Here is a 5905-nt window from a genome sequence, read left to right as displayed (position 1 = left end):
AATACATACCGGCGCGATTTCTATCCAGTCTTTGTGCCAGCCCACTCCCCCCGGGAGGGGGTACACCAAAGACAAAGACAATCCAACCAAAGAACAAGGGCACGCCTTCGCGGCTTTTTTGTCCGTTACACGAGTAGTTATTCATATTCGAGGAAGGCATGCCACAGACGGAAAAGTTTGTAGATAAGAAGTCTTGTCAACTAGAGGGAAAGCTCTATCAACTCCTTATCCCACTCATGACACTCTTGACCTGGAAAATCCCCCTTGGAATACCTTATAGAGCTGGGCAGGCAATCGGTTTGATTATCAGTTGCTCTCCGCCCATCAGCGAATGCGAGCTTTGCGAGCTGCGAGTGGAGAGAACGAGCCATTCTCACCAACTAGCTAATCAGACGCGAGCCAACAAAATTCTTCCAGATAAGAATGAATATGCCGGATCAGCATCAGCACCAGATTTCACTTCGTCTTATGAACCTGGTAGTGACTTTCAATCCCTTGCTCCACCTCTTTCAATGCTTTCATCCACTAGTCATTCCCACTCGGATAGAGGGGGCACCACAAAGAAGGAAAGAGTTCTGCTTCTCTAGAATCGGGCCACTACGCACGTATGTATTCAATTCTTTCTGGTGATGGGGGTTTTTGATGAAGGGTGCACGTCCGGGGCTGGGGGTCTCGAATTTGGAGTTGGGGGCGAAGAAGGTATTGAATATCCCCCGGCTCAAGCATTTCACCCGTATCCAACGGGGTCTCAGTGTTCGAGGCAGATGGAGGAATCGAATAGAGACATTGATGAGCAGCCGCGTAACCCGTTCCAATCCTCAACTCGAGACTTCTTCAGACAGGTGAACCGGAACGCAGGCCATAAGAAGGTGACCAGAGGAGTCTTTTTGCGCAGTACGCATCAGAACTAGTGGAATGGGGGGATGAATTGCCCTATCTTGCTGGGGAAGAGGTTGGGAATGGGTTCTGATCGAAGAAGAGGTGCGATAGTTGGGGTCACTCATGACATATAGGTGCTTGATGGGGTGCCTGGACGGGGGAAAGGAATCCAATGCTTGAGAAGGCAGCAAAAGTGCAAGCTAGAGGTCACCGATATTCTCCGTGGAGTTTTCATTGGAAGGAAGAGTTCCACGCACCCAGCCCAGAGGTATAAGATAGGGGTCAATATGCTATCCAATCGAAACCCGAAAATGAACAACCACCTTAGCGGGTTACCACGAATTTGCTTTTTCGCCCAGCATCTTTCTCAAAGGGAGAAGAAGTGGAAGATTGGTATTTAGGTTTGGAAAGAGTCTGGTGCCGATGAGGTGCAAGATTCTCTGCTGCTTTCTCTCCTCCGATTGAAACTCCTCCCGCATCTGGATCTCTTTCCCTTGAAACATCCGGCAAAAGAAGCCATAAAAGAAAAGCAGCCTCCTTCTTATATACGATACCACCAGACGCACCTTGGTACTTCCATCTGCTAATGTATTGGAGTTTTTTCCTTCAAAGCCCGGCCTTCGAATTGATGACCGACCAACCCGCTTGTGATTCCTTACCATTCGTAACCTAGCATTCATGATTCACCGAACATGTAAACCTCACCGATTAATATAGATGGTTTAGTTGGTCAACCATAGAGAGAGCCCGGCCACATCCTTTGAAATGGAATGCTTGTTTTGACAGATATTTGGAAACGTGCCAAGAACAGGCATATAGTGTGGATGGCTCTAAGCTAAAGACTCCGCACTTAGTTCGAGGCGTACATGTCTGCAAAGAGAAAAACTATACCTTTTACGACTTCCTCCTTATGGAAGATCTAGAGTATGCAGCCCTACTTGGGCTTTCTACCATCAGGCCTTTTGAAGTCGGAAGAAAGGGAGGGAAGAATTCAAGGCCAGAGTCTTCTTCGAATTAGTTTCCCCGCCAAGAAGCTGGAGGATCAGGCAACTCAGACAAGAAAAGGAGGAAGAGGGACAATCTCTACCATACTGCTTATCCCTGTCTTATTATAACCGATTCTTCTCTTCCTTTCGCTCCGCTCCCTTAGGTCCCCTAACTAGCTATCTGACTTTTCATTATTAGTTTCACTTCTGACTTCTTGTTTAAACCCTAAATCATAGTGAATTCTACGTCGCATTCACAGGTGAAAGACTAGAAGAAATGAGAATGAAGACGAAGATAGATAGGGCACTAGTCCACATGAGCATCCTCCTTCTATCCTGAGCTGCAAAGACACCCCATGATCTTTCCACCAATTGGGATCACTGGCCCTGACACTGATAGATGGAAGGGACTGATTCCCCCCCTAGAACCGCTCCCTAGAGTCAAGACCTTCGACCGGAGAAAGTGTTGTTGGGTAAGATGCAATGGATTGAAGTATGATAAAGAAAGAGGATGGAATGAAGCTCGACCAACGGGAGAGGATGGGGGTTGACTAGACTTCCTAAAGGCTAGTGGTCCAACATAGGCACTAGATCCAAGTCCGAAGTCATTTCCCAAACGAGAAGACATACTGTGCTCTGCAACTACTAAGATGATGGGTCGCTATCCCCAAGCTATTAGTTGACCATGGAAGATGCCTCTTAGAGCCCGGCGAATCCTCGCTCATTGATGTCGCCTACCCGATTCTTCCTGTCTGATATGAAAGAGACCTTCTTGCTTTTCCTATCCTAGGATTCATTCCTACTAAGGCTTCCTTTTCTCTCCTCGGAAAGTCACGCTTTCGGAAGGAAAGAAGGAGCTGATCTCCGTAATTGCTTGGGTGCCCGCCCGGGGGTATGCCTTACAATTCATTCTGCCCGAGACCGAAGGAACTTTGTCGACAACGCGCATCCCATGCTAGCAAGCAAGGGTTCTGCCGCCAAGCGAAGATAGTCGATCATTACAGAGTCCCGTGCGCTATGCCGTAATAGACTGCGGACATAGAAAAGGTTCTGGGAAGGTTAGCCTATTTTGGCTAAGTGAAAGCTATGCCACGCCTAAGACCGGGGTCAACCCCCTTTATACCGCTTTAGAAAGTGACTTCTTTGTCCCCAATGTACTAGGTATGGCGAACGATCGCACCTCAACTCTCTTTCGTTGGGGAGGAGAAACCCTGCTTTCTGGTCCAGAGTACGTAAACCTATGATAACCAGGCTCAGGCCAGAAAGAGGCAGCAAAACTAGGCATCCAAGTAGGCACTAGAGAAAGATGCTATATCCCCTGACTACTGCATCCGAATGAATAGAAGTACTTATGCAAACAAAGAAAGATAGAGTAGTTGCCCTAACTAGTCCTTAACAATTATTTCATGCTGCATTCGCTAAGTTTGAAAAGTAAACTAGGGCAAGAGTCGTCTTAAGGCAAGGCTAAAGGTCAGCTTCGGTTCTAGGCAAAGATCCGCCAGTAGCTGTTCCTTTCCTAGTTCCCATTCAACATTCATTCAAAGTCTTCTCCCCTGCCTATGCGCTTGCCTTTACTACCTACCCTTACCTGTCTGCCTTGAACTACTGCACCTGCGCATACCCTTTCTTGCTCCATCCAGAAGATAGCTTGAACTGGCATTGTGACTACTTGCCTTTCCCGAACCCTCACTGCCTTCCCGCTTGATATCTCGTTTTCCTTATCTCGTGCAATTTCAGGGAACGAGACTGGAAAGCCCAAACTGAGTCCGGCGGGGGAATGGAATTAAAAAAGAAAAATAGGCATCGCAAGAGCAGAGCAAAGAGATCAGAAACAAGTAGGCTTTTTGATGGGCTTGTGAAAGAAGGAGCTGCTTGGCTTTGACTCTTTTGATCTCGGGTTTCCGTCTGTCAGAAAAAAGGCACTATGCTTAACACATGTAATTGGAATATGTTTTCGGAGAGAAGATAGGCTTACAGAAGCTCGTGCAAAGAAGATTGATAGGAGAGAAGTTCCCCATCTCTCTTAGGCCTTCTCTCTCTTGAAAAGCATTTCTTCTGATGTTCGAGATCGCCTCTGTGTGATTCATCCTAAGTAGCTAACCGAATCGGAACTGACTGAAAGGACTGATAAGGGGCTCTAACTGTTTAAAGCCAGAACCCTAGAAGCCGCTGCAAGAAGAAGCTCTTTGATAGAGTTTGAAAGAATACATTTTCTATGAAAAGGAATTGGAAGAGAGCGAGTTGAATGAAGGCAGCATAAGTGCAGAGGAATTCCTTAATAGCCGTTGATAGAAAGATGAATGCTAAAGACTAGTTACTGCTCCGTGAGAACAAATGTTAATCGTTACCGGTTTTTTCGTGGTATCGTAATAAGATCACGGCTCGGACAAGAAATTTCTTATATTAAGAGTGAGTTCTATCTTCCTGTTGTTGTTGTCAAAAAAAGGCGGTACCTTCGGCCGCCTATGACGGAGAGGCCCTTTCCACTCCTCTTCGAATTGCCTCAAGCTCGTGCACAAGGATGGAGAAAGGGGGATTCTCGTTCAATAGACAGATCACCTCGAAGCTGACTGAGGCAATGACCAAAGAGAGTGAATCAGGCTTCCGGCTATGAGGATGGCGAGAAAACCTATTCTCATCCATCCTTACATACAATAGAATGCAAAATGCATTCTTTTTAGATCTAGATGATAATGAAAGCCTGTAAGCAGTTAAGTCAGCGAGACCAGTCACATAAGCCCCTGACGAGATAGGGGCGGTAAGAGGCACTGTCAACCAACATCGGCACACGCACCTGCATAATCAACTGATCCCGAAACTTCCATCGCAACAATTTCTATCACCGGAGCGAATAGCTTAGAACAACAAAATCAAAGGAGAACTGGCTAACGAAGCCTAGCTCGTTTAGGTCCTGCCATTCCTACCTATCTATCATTAGTCAACTTGGGAATAAGCTAGACCCGACTTTCTCTTTCTCTTTCAAATGAATTTCTTTGCCAGTTTATGAGCTCACTAAGTCGGAAGCCAACGCTATATCTCTTGCTATGGCTTTTAGCTCATTTTTGGGATATCTGTTCAGCACACTAATAATGAAGTACCTGACCAAACGGGTAGAACTTCATGATGGATTCGGTCTAACCCTATTGAATTGAAGGAAAAAGTGCAGTTCAAGCACTTTGCTTTGAATCACAAACAGATATTCTAAAGATTCGGCATTCCCGATCTTCTATCTTTCTTGCAGGCATGGAAATCAAACTGGAATGAGACCTTCCTTCTGATTCTGAGATGCCGAGAACCTGGTCTTCTTGTTCACGCCTCAGCTGCTAAAGCTAAAGAAAGAAAGAGATCGTCTTCCCCGAAAGCCTATAAGGAAGGAAGAACTCTTTACTAAGCCAAAAGGCTAGACTTCCGGATGAACTTCTTTCTTTTTTGTTTTGTGAGTGAATACCGAGCCGAAATTCCCAGCTCTGACTTATTGATTGGATGCCGAGAAGGAGATCTGCAGATGAAGCAGAAGCAGGCAAAAGGCTCAAGGCCAGCGAGGAATTTGCCATACTAGATCGACTCTTAATTACCGAATCGACTCTTCACTCTGTTCTGTTCATGGTTGGCTGTAAACAAATAGTCTATTTAGTCCCATCCCTACCCAACTCTATGGATTTTCCTTAGTTGCTCTTAACCCTGCTCTCAAGTTCGCTCGGGACGGGAGGCTATGAAATAGTTGAAAGCAGATGCTTAATTAGAGACAGTAGATCCAGTCTCTCTCACAGACGAAAGAAAGGAAGCAGAGAATGAAGAGAGGATGTGACTTAAGACCTTTAATGAAAAGGTTTATGTAAGGGTTGAAAGCTCAAATTCCACTATCTCCCAGACTGAACGAGATGAGGATCCTTAAACCTAGATTTCTCCCTTTTTAACCAGAGCGCCTATGCGGACAAACCACACTCTTTATGAGAATGTGACTCGCCCATCACGGGACACTCGGATGTACCCAAGAATTGTGTGGCGATCCGAGACGCCAAGAGTCTGATATCTGTCTT

This window comes from Carica papaya, mitochondrion, assembly GCF_054855325.1.
Source record: "Carica papaya mitochondrion, complete genome".
Classification (NCBI taxonomy): domain Eukaryota; kingdom Viridiplantae; phylum Streptophyta; class Magnoliopsida; order Brassicales; family Caricaceae; genus Carica; species Carica papaya.
This window is presented reverse-complemented; position numbering follows the sequence as displayed.